This window comes from Lonchura striata, chromosome 6, assembly GCF_050655825.1.
Source record: "Lonchura striata isolate lonStrDom1 chromosome 6, ASM5065582v1, whole genome shotgun sequence".
NCBI classification, from domain to species: domain Eukaryota; kingdom Metazoa; phylum Chordata; class Aves; order Passeriformes; family Estrildidae; genus Lonchura; species Lonchura striata.
The window spans coordinates 17,607,837-17,623,119 of record NC_140708.1 but is presented as its reverse complement, the minus strand read 5'-3'; the positions used below and the strand labels follow the sequence as shown (position 1 = coordinate 17,623,119).

The window sequence follows — 15,283 nt, the reverse complement described above, 5'->3', positions numbered from 1 at the left end:
ACATAAGGCCTGCATTGTCAACATATTGGAAGCAAGCTAGAGATGATAATTTTGTGTTTGGCAAAAAGATAAAGGATTTCTGCCTGCATGCTGCTAGAAGTAAGGGATTGTTCTACAAATGACAGTGAAGGAAAGGGAGTTCTGTTGTTTTGTCAGAGAAGGAAAAGGATTACTGTGCAAATGACTCTCAAGGAAAAGGATTAGACCATGTATGACATGGAAAAGAGACGTCATTGTACATGGAAGGGACAGGGCAATGTGTGTGGTATTTCTCAAGAAATAAGAATATTGTGCCCAGAGTATACCACAGCTGAGACTGGGGGTGCCCCATGCCAGCCCTGCTGGTCTGCTGGGTGTCCAGGACTTTCCTTCTGACTTAGGAATCCCGCCCTCCCAGCTCTAAGATAGATGGTTGTTTTCTACATATGACTAGAGGAGTAGTGTAAGCATAGGCAGATTGCTGGTTTTGTTGTTTCTTTAGGAAAAAAGAATTAAATATCAAGCTGCATAAGAAAAATATGAATGAAACAAAAGGTTTTAATTTTCTCTATGGCACTGAGAAGTGTTTCAGTCATTGTCTCTGTGGAAGTAGATATTTACATTTCCATGATGCAGCAGCCATCAAGCCCCAATTTTGGCTATGCTTTTCTAAGACATAATAGGTAACAGTACATGTTTGGGGTGAGAGCTGTGGTGCATTGCACCGGTTTTGTATTATGAGAAAGGAGAAGTACCAAGAAGAAGAAGAAGAAGAAGAAGAAGAAGATAGGAATTATTTCTACCTTTATAATCCCAATTTCTGGTTCAGGACTTCCCAGTTATTTGGGGATTTGTTTGTTTTCTCACCATGATCCTGACATCCTGACTCATAACATGTCACTCTCTAGAGCCCTGCAACACTTTGTACCAGGAACTGCATTTCGGAAAAGGTGAAGCTGGGGTCAAACGCATTCCTGCTAATTGTACCGACTGCAGGAAAGTTATTCTGCGATTGAATTTGCCCTCTGAAGTTAAAGGGGGAAGTTGCTAATTGCTTTTAAGGAGGACCCAGAAAAATGACTGCGGGCTGGCCAAGAACTCCCTTGGCCAGGCAGCGCATGCTCCCCCGGCACATGGGAGATAAGCACAGCTAATCTTTTGCGGGAGTGTGGTATGTGAGGAGGATGTGCAGCTCAAACTATGTGAGGGCTTAGAGGGAGATTTACAAAAAATAACCGTGATAGAAAATGGGTTTCTGTACATCCGTGCATTTTGTACTGCTGGTAGTCATTGTGTAGAAGAAATCTACCACAGCAACCTGATCTCTTCAAAGCTGCCACCAGTGCAGTGCAATGGCTCTTTTCTGCAATGTTTTTACAATGTTCTGAATGTCCTCAGGCTCCACAAAGCCTACATCTACTCTTACCATTATCTGACCAGGCAGCATATATGTTTCATCTTGATCTAACCTTTTCTTGTAGTTTTCCTGCTTATCAAATCTGCAGTCTCTCTCTGAGTTGAAAAATTCAGGGCAAAGAGAGACAAATAAGGTCTAGTTTGTACAGAATATCACAGAGCAGTCCTAGCTTGTTGAAGAGGAATATCACAAGGACAACCAGACTCTGCTTCTCTGCTAAAATTTATGACTGTGTATATCAAAGTAAGTCTCTACTCATCATCCCGTTTTAATTATTTCCTTTTTTCCACTTTCCCCAGAAACTCTAACTTCCTAAACCTTTCCTACTCAGAAGTCCAAGTTCTGAAAACTTCTGCAAAGCTATCTTGTTTTGTGAGTGCCTCTGTTGACTGAGTCATCCTGCCCCTTATTGCTGAGAAGTGTAGCCCTGCAAAGGAAGGGGTGACTGCCTGGTGCTTGGCAAGGTTTGCAGCTTCCTACATGAGGAAGTGTATGGGGAAGATCTAAGGTGATGTATTGGCTGAACTTCCTCAAACCTGGGCTGAAATTCATGAATGAGGGAATTAGACAGAAATTTGCAACATCCTGAGATTGCTTAAGTTGCAGAGCTCTTAGTGGCTACTTTAGGCAATGGAGAAAGCTATAGCCAATCTTGTTTTAAAAATTACTCTATCCTTGCAGAAAGAACACCAGGGGTTGTAAATAAGATTTCAGCTGACAAAAGTTTCTCTCTGAGTTCTCTGGGGGGAGGTAGCAAAACTGTCAGACTGACTTTTTGCATTGAGCTCCAGCTGTCAATTCCTTTTGCTTGCTGGCTGTTACTGCTGGGTGCAGGCTCCCATTTGAAGTTCTTGGGTTTGAGAGGGAGCACCTCCTAGAGCTCAGTCAGACTGCTGCAAGCACACACTTCCAGTATGTCTTTGGTCTTTGAAAACATGAAGGAGGGGAGCAAATTGCCCTGACAATTGAAATTTAGCAGGTCTGGTTCACTGCTCAGTGAAGTTGATGGGAGACTTTCCTTTGACCTCAAAAAGAAAGGAGCAGCAGATTAATTCTGTTTAATGCAAAGAAAAAGGGAGAGTAACACCAGCTAAGAATGAAAAGCTGAGTGATACGTGTCCAGTTTGAAACACGTAACAGGTAAAAGTTACCCAAAAGTGACTTAAATAAGGCTGGGTTCTAAAAGTATTTCATACAAGGGGTCTGCAAAAGCCATTTGCAGCCATTCCCCTGTGCCACTGTGTGGTCTGGGCTCAAACTTCAGTATGTATCTCCCAGGAGGCAGGCATTGGCTGTGGAGGAAGTTTTATGGTGGAATCAGGAGAAACTCAGAGTTTTCACCTCAAGTTTCTCCAGTTTGGCAGCAGTCAATGTTGACTTGAACCTGGTACCCATAAGGAAGATGAACATAAACTTCTCAAATGAAAAATGTGATCACCAGCAGCATGGAAACAGCATCAATGCTGCCATGCAGGCAGAGTAAGAAACTATCTGGGGCTACTGGGCAAGAGGGTTGGCACTGACCCCAAGGGAGCTGTGGTTTGATGAGGGAAATCACTTAGCTTATGAGTAGGCCCACCATTTACCAACACTCCTTCCCAGAGTAGAAGCAGGACAAACAAGCAGCAGTAAGGCTGCTTTTCTGTCATGTAAATGCCTAACAAAGATGTTGGCTTGCAAAGAAATGGAGCATGGCCCAAATAAAGGCTATCTGGTGGCACTGAGTTCTTCTGTGATTTTGCTCTTTCCTTAGGCTGGTATTTTGCAACCCAAGATTTCAGTTCAGGCTTACTGTTCAGAAAGACATTTGAAAGTAAGTCAGAGGGAAATCCTCCTCTCATTAACCCACCTGTATTGCAAAGCTTTTTATTTTCTCTGTTAAAGATGATGAAATTGCTAACCCAAACAACTCCCTGCCCTTCATTTAGAGATTAGTGACTTCAGCACAAGAAGAACAAACAAGAGTGCTGAACTTAAAGCTTGGCAAGCTCAAAGCCTCCCAGTCTGAGATGAGCAAGCAAGAGGACACTCAGCAGTGACAGTATTTTTGTCTCTAACAAATGAAGGGACTGACAAGCTAGTGATACAGGCTTGGGAACCAATCAGCCAAGCCCATCCCTGGTGTAAACCTGGTATTACTCCAATTCAAACAATGCAAAAGGGGCAAACAAGAAACATCCTTGGTAGCAAATGTGATTAGATGAAGCAAACGGTGAAGAATCTCCTGTAACTGCAGTCCATCATGCAATTAGTTTCCTAACAGCTTCACCATTCAGGCGGCCTCTTCCCTGGCACAGTGCCGCAGCAGCCAAATAAATCAGCTTTACATACACGACTGTCAGACAGAACTGCAGCTCCAGCCCTCTGAAGCAAAGCTGGAAGGCTCAACTGAAAGAAAGAGAGCCTTGAATACAAAGGGGAAAGCAGTTCAATGAGGAAAGGAGGATGTAGCCAAACAGCACTGGAGAAATACCTGGAGGCACCCAAGAGCCCCTACAGAACAGCAGGGCTTGCAAAAGCAGTCTGTAGGCAAAGGCCCTTGTATCTCTGGCCCTGTTGTTGAGATTAAATGCCATCATTGGGAATAATGGTGAAGTGGAATGCATATTTAATTAGAGAAATCAATGAACCCAAATGATTGGGAGGGGGCAGATCATTAAGATCCAGCTCCTGATGCCCCTACTCAGCAATATTTGAGACTGCCAGCACTGCAAGCAGGTCTGATGCTAGCACATCACCAGCGAAGCAGAGTGGACTTTTGTGGCTGCTATTTTGCATGTGGAAGTCCTGAGAAAAGAATAGGGAGCAGCATGCTCTGTTCATGTGAAAGCTGCCATCTTCAGAAATGAAAGCAATAGGTAGGAAAGAAAGCAATCACACAGCACTGGGGCAAAACTGGGCACAAATGGGCACAGTCACACCACACAGACACATTGGGAAGGGTTTTGTTTTTCACAGCAGTGTTCCTTTCAAAGGCTGGCTGAAAATTATTTGACAGAATCCTTTTTGCCTGTAAACATTATTTCGTCAAAAAGATTTACCGGTGTATACATCAATTACAAAAGGAAAAAAAAAATCATAGCAGAGATTTTTCTGAAATGTTTTAGGGCTTATTTCAGTATTGTCATCTTTGTGTTTATTTTCTCTCATAGTATTTTAGAAAGGGTAGGGCTGGAGAATGAAAGTAAAACTCAGCACCTAACTTCTGACTGAGTGACAACGTTTCGTTACACTGGCCATTTTCACTTCATTTTCTTTTGATTTTGTTATATACTGAAATTTTAAAAAACCTTTCCTGGGCAACTGTGTTACATAGTGCTCATGTAACTCTAGGAAAATGTTTCCTGACTTCATACAAGCAGAATTAAAAGGGAACCCAGATTATTTTAGGGGCTTAGAGATAGGGAAGCAGAATTGGCATTTTCTGTAATATATGCAAGAGCTGACTGAAAAGCTGTGAAGTTTTGCAGTAAGTAACCTTGTAAATCTATTTGGTTTGTGGCTGGGAGGGGGAAAGAAATGAAAATTAACCAATAAAATGCTTCACAAAAATATTAGGCTGATCTGAATCAAGAAAATAAACTATTTCAATTCCTTGGTTGGCTATGTAACATTCCTTATAGCTCCCTTAGAAAACTGTGGAAAGGAAGGGATTTTCTTGCAACAACATTTTGGGATTAACTGAGCTATTTTGCCCAAGGCATGATTTAAGGTACTTTCTTATTAGGCACAATTCATGTCAGTTTTTGCATAAGAACCCCCAATCTGCAAATATTTCTAGTGTAATACCACTGAAGTCAGTGAGTTTACACTAGGGATTAATTTACTCTCATCCTGTTTCCTTCACTTTATATATTTGCCTTGGAGAACAGAATTACCCCAACTTAGTTATTTATCAGATGCAGAAAATTGGCACCCTTTTGGAAAAGCATTAAAAGCGTCTTACAAGAGATCCTGCTTAAGGTGATACCTGTCATGCTAAAGCAGTGCAGCACCCATGATCATTTTAATTGATACTTTTAGATTAAATGATCTGGACTACTGCAAACCATCTGAATTAAATATTAAAAATAAAAAGTATCATTTGCATATTAATAACTAACTTCTCCACTTGAATCCATGCAGGGAACTACCACTGACTCATGATCCAGATCCTAAAGTACTTCCAGTACCAGAAAGACTTTGTACCCAGTGTTTGGCTTCTGTGGGAATGGCCTGAGGTTTTCTGAAGACAAGACACACCCTATCCCATGGTAATTTTTATTTCTTTGTCTAAAGCAAAGGATTATTTTTTAAGCAATTGAAAAAGAAAATATATTGGTCTGCAAATAAATCTAAATACTTATAAAGATGTTTCAGAGGCTATTAAACTACTCAGTCATTAGATCTAAAGATATTTTAGGGTATGTTTAATTTAGTGGAAGATGTGCCTAAACCTTTAAAATTGAGCCAGTGTTCTGTGTAACACTGATCATTTTCAAATTATAGCTGATAAAAATATAATTGTAAATTATTTTAAGTACTTGCTTGTATGTTTTTACTTTTCATTATAAATTTACACGTTCTGACATGTTCTAACCACTGGTACTGAAATCAAATCCACTGGGAGTTGGATCTCTTCACAACAGTCCTGATGTAGAATCCATTAAGCCTCTTGGTTTGAACTGCACTGGGTTTTTTGTTACGTTTTTCATCTGTATATATAAACCTAGAAGGTAAAGATATTAATCACAAGAACCAGACTGAGATTTCAAACTTATTTGCAACGGAATAAGTTAAAGTAACTTGAATGAGGCTGAGGAAGTTATTCTGGATTTACACTCCACAGTGTAGCCAATAAAAAATGTCAATAAGTGAAATGAATATTAAATTTTGACCAGCATACCATTCCCATGGAAAAATGGAATTTTATACAGTTGCAAAGCATTCCATCTACCTGAAAGCTGTTTTCTTTAGGAAAACTGTCCTGATAGAATTTTTTTAACCTTTTTTATGCCAAACTCACAGTTCATACAAATAAGATGCTCCTCAGGAGATGTTTGTGAAAGACCAAGCCAGTGAGCACACACATACACATCCCTACCTAGTTGTGCTTGAGGTTCTGGGAGTAGAAAACAGGAAGGATGGGACAGTATCTGAGGTGCTATGAGAGCAGTTGGAGTTTAATACAGGAAAGCACCTAGATTTTTGTTTTCAGAAATAATAAAACCACACCTGATTTAATTTGAGACTGAATAAAACAATACTATTTTTATTCTTAAGGAAAAATTCCTGGACATCCCTTACCTCCATTGTTGTGGAGTCTGGTTTCTTTTTAAACAAAATGAAAATTCTGAACTGCATGCTGTAACTATGCTCACAGTTTGAACTGAATTTTATAGGTCTGAAACCACACTTCACAGAGAATAAGCTGATTGCATGAGAAAAGTCTGAATCTGAGGAAGACTCAGAAGCCCTGGCTGAGGATCAGGTTGACTGTGACTGAGGATAAGTCAACTAGGGCAGACCTTCACAGGGATGTGCCTCCCAGAAAAGCAGTATTTTGAACATCTCAGCCACAGTGTCTCTGTATGAATTCTATAATGACATCTTTGGATAAATAAACGAAGGACCAGCTGAATTAAGGTATCAATACAAATCTAAAGAGCAAAGGCCCGCCTGATACAGTGATTGCTTTCCTGGAAGCAGTGCGGGCATCACCTGAGAGTTTCCATGTAGAAACCCCCACCCTTTCCGTGTAGAGACTCCCACCCTTTCTTTCCCCAGCACACAGGATTCCGTACAGGATACTAAACCCGCTTATTTCCCATGCCATGTGTCCCTGCTGTTTTCAGCAGCACCGCCCAGCCCGGGTCCCTCTCCGCAGCCTGGCTGTGTGTGCCGGGCAGAGCTGCTGTCTGCCCAGGAGATGGATGGGCTCGGAACCCGCTCTGCCTCCCAGCTCTCTGGAAATGGCCTGAGCTGTGGATTTCAGCCATTGATCCGCTGCCCTCCCCCTGTCCCTCCTTCTCCCTCTTCCATTCTGGCGCTGCTGAGGGCTCCGTGGCTGGCTGGAGGCGCTGCCTGCCTGGGGCACGCTCCCACGGCAGCTCCGCTTGCTGGGGAGGAGGGGATGCACCGAGGGGTGCGGGCTGCTTTGGGCTTCCAGCGCCAGCGTTCTGTGAATTAAACCCGTTAAAAAAAAAAAAAAAAAAAAAAAAGTAAAATCAAGCAGCTGTAGATGCTGTCAGAGCTATTCCATAGTAGCTAAATGCATCTGCTTTTTCTCACCTCCAAAACGAATCAATATGGCTTTAAATGATTTCCCTGATGCCTGGATTCCTTGCCTTATGCTGCTGTTAGCCCAGACATGCAATTGCTTGGTCATTCCTGCCTTGTGTTTTCAGTCTCTCTCTCCTGGTTTCTTCTTGCTGCTTTCTCTTAAAAATACATATAAAATACTCAGCAGAGCAGGTTGGTTTTGCTCACATGTCATTTTCTCACACACAGTTTGCCATCCTTTGCAGCCACACACACACTCATCACAGTGCCTTAATACCTGCCTGGCTGGCTCTCTCTCCATCCCTCTCCCCCTCCACACACACACACAGGCTGCGTGGCTGATTGCTGCCTAAGCAACATCTGCTTATCGGGAGTTTTTCTCCTGATGCAGTGGTTACTGGGGAAGTGCTCAGGTTTTCTTGCAACTCTGTCTGTCAAAGATATTCATGCTTTTAATTTTTTTTTTTTTAATAAATAATCTCTTGAGTTCTCCCATACAGCTTCACACACCCCTCATTCTGGGCAGGCAAATTTGATTGTAAATCTATCATTACTGTCAAAAGTAAAAGACCTCCACACAGATTAAACCCATGCTTTGGGGCTGCCCCATTTTCCTAGATCCTGCCTAATCTTGGATTTGGATTGTTCAGAACATGAGGTATCACTGATGATATAAAAAGCCTTCAGAAATGCTTATGCCTCATCTGGGTATATTGATATACAAGAGATCTGCTCAGAGAAACCTGCAGTCCATCAGTGCAGCTGGCTGAGGCAGGAGCCCCTCCAACCCCCTTATCACTCCAGTGGTGCATATAAACATATTAGCTGCTTATTTCAGGCAGATCCCTCAGCTTACAAATCCAAACTGTTTTTGCCAGCATCATCCCTTTTTTTTGTATTTATTTATCTTTACTGTGTATTGCTGTCTCACGAATTTTGCATTTTGAGGTGCTTTTCTGTGCCCAACCACCCGCGTGAAGCACGTAGGAGATCATTACTGGCTTCTGATTAGCACTGCACATTTGAGTGGCGTGCTGGAGGCAAAAATTTGAAGTGTATCAAAATGCAAATATGTCCCTATTGACCTCTAGAAAAACGTGTTAGACTACAAAGTATTTTCAAAAAAGCCAGAAAGGAAGAGGAGAAAGAGTATGAATTTGCAAATATTTGTGATACTAAAAAAAAGTTAATCAGGTATTGTTACTTAGAAGCTTGAATTCTGTGTAGCACAGCTTTCTTTTGTCTAAAAATAGAGAGGGGAGAGACTAAATGATGATACTTCTGCCTACTTTGTGTCTCACTCCACTTCCTTTGCTAAAGACCTACCAAAGCGAATGGGGTTGATTGTGGTGCATAATTTTTCAATCTGCCATGACTCAAATATGTAGTCTAATACATGGCAATGCTCCAAAAGAAGAGACACAGAAATTATTCATGATCCTTCTTTCAGTGTGAAAGACTCCTTCTATAACCTCAGATTAATAACTCTTCGTTTAAGAAGTAAATTATTTTCACCAAGAAAAGTCAGAAGCAGCCAAATTTGCCTGGAGAAAGTAAGGGTGGTATTAAGGCAAGTGACATCCCTGCAGTGAGGTATGCCAGAGAGCTGTACTGGGAAAAAGATGCAATATTACCCAAGTTATTTGAGCTGGTTTCTTTTACCCTCACTAGTAATTGTGAATATACCCTTTCACTACGGAAGACTGCAGAAAAACATTGGGTTTTGCTGGGAAAAAATCAGTCCTGTGCCGCAAAAGGAAAGCTTATGGCCTGCCCTGACCCTTAGTTTTCACAATGCTTTACTGCAAATACTTGTTTGCCTGAAGGCATCACTTCTCTCTTATTCCCTGACACAGAACCAAAAATATGTCATCCCAAAGCAAGTAAAATGTTTTCAGGTAACCTACCCCATCCAAGCAGGAGTTTGTACGAGAATTCAGTATTTGCTCAGTGTTGAAATTAGCACTGATGGTGTAATGAGGGCAGGGGTTAGAGCACCCTCTGGGCCCCTCACTGCCTTCTGCATCACTGCTGTTTGGTGTTTGGGGATGGAAGGAAAGCCACACAGCAATGCTCAGCTGCTTCTGACTGCACTCAGCAGCATTTCTTCTTAATCGTCAAGCCTTTTGAGTGTCTAATGTGACAAACACAACAGAGAAGCAAAAGGAAGGGAAACAGCCTTAGCTGTGATGACCACTCGCTTCTGAAGAGCACGTGGAAGAAGCAGCAGGAACTCCCCAGAAGTCCCAAAGGTTGTTTGCCAATGCTTATCTGGTTTCTGTCTGGCTATTGCTTCATCGCACTTGATCATAAACTACAGCCATCTAATGCTAATGACCATGCTAATGACCACCCTAATCATGCATTTGAAATATTAATAAAAATAATTATGTCATGTGACTGCTTTTTAACCAGTTGCTTTCAGGACTTTAGAGCAGTATTATAAAAGACGTGCATTTATAAATTATTAGTCTTGAGCACATAAGCACTGCATACTATGGGGAGCACTTTCGTAGCACTTTAAATTAATTTATTGTTATTCATTCCAGCTGTCTGTGATGTAAACCTTTGGCTATAAATTTGTACCATCATCCAATACCATTAAACTAAAGTGGTGCCCATGCTGGAACATATAATAAAACATATGAATAAGATTTCTGTGGGGACGCTTTTTAAAAACTCTTCTCAGTTAATGACACAAGAAAACTATGAGATAACATAGTCACCCTTTAGCTATGCATTCATTAAAATATGTCTGGTGGGGGGAGACTTTTAGACCTGCACTTCTATTGAATACTGACTGAATGTTTTTCTTTACCAGATTGTTTCAATTCATGTCCTATCTCGAGCAAAAGGCTTTGTCTGAAGCTGTCATGACGTCACTAGCTGAGACTGCCAGAGGACTTTTGCTGGACCTGAACTTCTCCATAGTGGAAATAGCTCCTGACCACGGAAGCACAGCAGTACAAGAGCAGAGCAGTTTTACTGTCTTATCTCCTCTGCAGGCAAACATTCTTCCTCCTACAGATCACCATAAGGGTAACAAAACTTTATCAGCATGACTAACATCATAGTGCCTTGATCCACTTAACAGTATAGATCTATTTTGTACCAGCCCATTGGAACATAGAATTTCCTAAAATTTAAAGCAAGTTTTTATCATGCAGTGCTCTACCAAGCAGAGTTAGAACCACCCATGTCTTTGCTCTTGCCTTATAAGTCTCATCTTGACCATGTGCTTGTTAATACTTTTTGTCACTTTTGTGACAGATGACTTCTATTGAGCCTGTTTGGAGGAAGTCTTGCCCATCTCAGTCTTCTATTTATACCAGTAAAAGTTTTGCTGTTATTTTCACTGATTTAGGCTCCTGATATCAAATACATCTATATGAAAAACAGAGACAAAAATTTGAACTTCAGATTCTTGGCTGAAATAACAGAGCACAACTTCCTTAATTTGTACCATCTGCTCATATAGGCTGTGCTTGTCAGGTCAAAAGCTTTCTGAGTCATTCATGCAGTAGCAGGACTTCTGGAAAATTGAGTGAGAGTGGAAAATGGTGCTCATGAAAAATAAATTTTGTATTATAACTAATCTCCTAAACTATTAGTTTTATGGAATACTTTTCTGTTTTATTTCTAAATCGATCTTAAATATCAAGGTTTGGAAATCTGAGGCTTTGATTTGGAACCATCTGTAATCAACAAGCAGGATGTCTGAAGCACTTGAGAATATGTGTACACCAATAACTGCCCTTTACAGGCAAAAATCAATTTGACAATAGAAAGAGTAGATAGCAAGATACTACCTTGACAGAGAATTTTGATACAATATCTAGTTCAATTGTCAAAAATTATTGAAACATAATTCATAGAAGCTTCACAAAGGAGCCTCTAATGCACCCCAGAACTTAATTCTGCTCCAGATATTTGGACCACACTGGTGCTCTCACAAGAAGATTGGTACCTCTTGGATGACATATACCAAAGGATGGACACACTTTTTGAGTCTGGTTTGCATGCCATGGCAAGGCCCTCATGTGAAGATCTGCACAAGAGTAAAAGATAGCATGGGATGGAGTATCCAGAAATAACCTGAGCTTTAGTTACATTTTTGGAAATGTAGGTGAGAGATCAGATTTAGCTATCCATGTAACCCATGTCTCTCTAAACAAAACATAAAGCACTATCAATTTGCACTTTTATATCACTTCCAGTGAAAACAGTTAACAGATATCTTCTGCCTGTTTACACAATGTCTTTCTGATTTTGCCTAGATGTAGGATCTTCACCAGAGAACTAGGAACCAGGGAGTTAATGATAATGTAAGCTTCCCTGAAACTGGAGATTAGGACAAGAGATATACACCAGGTGCCTAAGAAGCCAAAGGATGCTGATTTCTAAGCTGGAGGCTGGGCTTTAGCTCTTCTCTCAGCTAAATCTGAAGACCTTAGTGGTTACAGTAGTCAGGGTGGCTACAGATTCTCCCTTCCTGCAGAGATCCTCTGTTAGTATTGAGTTTTCTTTAAATATTCCTATAAATATTCCATGCCCTGCTACTTCCAACTTTAGGGTTAGTCTTCACCAGCAGTTTTTACACTCTGTCTGAGGGTACACGCAGACCAGCTCCTGGGTTTTGGTGATGTGTTGATGTGGAGCCATTTTGCTAAGATAAAATGTTATTTACTTCATCAAAATTTTTTTAAACTTAGTACAAAAGAAGAAAACTTGGTTATGAGAGAAAAGCTATAGAGAGCTTTCTTTTTTTATTAATGGATTTATCACTGTCACTAGATGTGTTTTAACTTATTTAAGAAGAGCTTCCTGACTTGTAGCACATAGCTTATAATTAGTCTGTAATATAGATGGTCTCAAAAGAAGGGATTGAGTTGGTTTAAGTTACAGTAGCTAACACAATAGTATTCATCTCCCAGCTGCTAATTAATCTGTTCAGCTATCTGTACCTTCCTTTCCTTACTCATTACTTAGAGAGAAGGTCCTTTTTTTTCCCCTTCTTAGTTGAACTGTAATCTTTCAGGAATTAGCTGTATTGACTTAATTCTACTGAAGTTTGTTCAAGTCCTCTAAAGGTGCCTCATGGAGGAGGAGGAGGAGAGACATTTATCTTCCATTTCCTCATTTCCTCATTTCAGCTGATGCTGGAATAGCTGCTGTATGTGGTGTTTTATTTTCCCTTCTTTGGTGGGACCAAGCCCCTTACAATGCCCAGCAGCTCCAGCCAGGCCTGAGGGTGTTTTTGTGTGCTGAACCGCCCAGAAACCCCCTACACCTGCACAGGGTATCCTGGATATGACAGAGGATAACGTGGGAAAGGTTCACAGCTGCACCTCTGCAGTTTGGTAAGCTGCCTCAAAATAGCTGCTACATGAGGAGTACACTCCACCTTCCACCCCCAGCTGCCCCCAGACTGCTGTGTGAGAGCACAGGGGGGCACTGGGAGCCTGTGCCTGCCCCAGCTGAGCTCAGGGACAAAGGAGTTTGTGCAGCTGCGAGGGCTCCTGCTCCGGTCCCAGTCCTCGCAGCCACTGCCATCCCTGCCGTGTCCCCCCCTCACGGGCATATGCTCGCCTTTGTGCCATGTCAAAATATGCTTTAAAGCCCATTTCAGCAGCAAGCTCCCTGAGTCTCCTTGCAAGGAGATGTTAATTATTGTGGCGCAGTCTTCTGTTTTCTGTGGCACAATAACAATTAATTTACACCATTGGAGAAACACTTACACTTTTTCTATTAAAAATCAATAAAACCAAATCAATATAGCATAAAGTATACAATATCAAAATTAAAAGCTCTTGTTTTTATACCTGAGCATCCCTAATAAAATTCCACTGTTGATTCAAGCATCTTGTCTATTCTAATCTAATGAGAAGCTGTCAAGTTTCTTTTTAGCATTTTGGAAATGACTAAAAATGTCTGTCCTGGTACTTGGCAAAAGAATGCAATAATTAACCCCGAGTTGTAAGTCAATATGATGATGCAAATGCTGCTGCATTCATCTCTCTGCATTGCATCACCTATGCACCTGGCAGTCCATGGAATCCATTTTGAATCGGAATGGAGGTTAGCTTTTATTTATAGCTGTAATTAGAAAAACACTAGCACTAATGGAGACTGCTCTGTTGCTTGAACATGTCACACAGAGTAAATTCCACAGCAATTTTTGCATTTTAGCAGGTCAAAGACTAAAACAAATTAATTGCTTCATCCTGGGACAACCTGTTTATTCTTCAGCATCTGATGATTTACTGGAATATTGATTTCAAAGCTTTTCAGGGAAAATTCCCTTGGATGTTTTTCTACTACTGCTCCAACTACACAAGGTGCTGCAGATCCTGGGAAGGCAGCTCATGCCACTCATCTCATGGTTCCTGGGCTCTCCTGCAGCAAGAGCCAGGCAACACCAACGCTTCCAGGTGGCAGAGTCCCACCACAGAGGGGACAGAAGCTCTGGGGTCGGCTCAGCAGTGCCCCAGCCCAGAGCAGCACCAGGTAAGTGCTCCCCCAGCCCACAGCAGGACACAGGCACAGCACTCAGGAACACTTTGCCCTTTGCAGCGCAAGCTCCTGCTGTGGTTTGCACATCTCTGAGTGCATCCACAACAGTCACAGCTGATTTTTAGGAGCTAGCCAGAACAGACAGGAACAAGGTAACTTTAATCCTTTTTGGATGGGCAGATCACCATTTCCTTTCCACAGGCAGAACCACTATGGGTTTGAGTTTGATGTGGTTTTTTTTAACAGCAAATTGATAGATGGTCCTTTTAAATGTGTGAAATTATCCAGGAAAGACAGCAGGTTTTTCAAAGCCATTAGACAACTTGGCAGTGGGCTGGGAGGACAAGTGTCACTGAGATAAAAATGCATTAACTAGACTAATTTAAAAGGGATGCAGAACTCACATGAAACCACCAGAAACTCCTAATTTCTTACAGTGGTAACTAACACCAAAAATAAAGAAACTTAAAATCAAAGTTTTGCCGATTGGGATATTTGGCTTGAATTGCCTTTAGAAATTCCAAAGTGTGGCAATATGCTATTGAGATACTGAAAAATATTGTAATCTGTTGACTGTACATGCACCAGTGTTTCCTGCTGCAGCAGGATCTGTGATGTAACCACCATTTTGCTATCATGATGAATGAGTTTAAGGTTTCTCACTACTACAAGAATATACATTAGTCCATCCTGGGTTTTGTGTGTGGTGTTAAATGTTTTTTTAAGTTCTGTTCTCTGTGTAGTAAAACATGCTCCTGAATGACTTTCTGATGGCTGTTCCAAGCTAAGACAAGCTCTGCGAAGGAAGGATGATTATTTGCATTATATAAGTCTTTCAGACTCTTGAAATATGGGTCTTAAACATATTATTAACTTCAGACACATTAGTAAGTCCCACCAAAGTAAAAAGGATGTGCTTGAGGGCATTGATGACTATCAGCTAAGGAAAAAACTGAGAGATCTTGTTTCCTTCACAGGGATAATTGATTACTTGTGGAATAACTTCTCTCAGAAACTATCACTTGATCTGTATTTGAAATGTATAGGGAGTGTGCTGTATGTTAGTAATCTCCTCCTACTGCAGAATTGATGAGTTTCAATAACACTCTAGTA

At 41.2% G+C, this 15,283-nt stretch overlaps 1 long non-coding RNA gene across 1 annotated transcript in view; it reads left to right on the top strand.

Annotated features, from left to right (window-relative positions):
• The window catches only part of LOC110468636 (uncharacterized), a 495,198-nt gene extending 480,333 nt beyond the window's left edge, over positions 1-14,865 (top strand). The window contains exons 7-9 of the long non-coding RNA XR_014956117.1: positions 5,522-5,649; positions 6,778-7,021; positions 10,479-14,865. This is a non-coding gene — a long non-coding RNA (uncharacterized LOC110468636). The remainder of the gene's footprint in view (positions 1-5,521; positions 5,650-6,777; positions 7,022-10,478) is intronic.
• Positions 14,866-15,283: the final 418 nt, after the last annotated feature.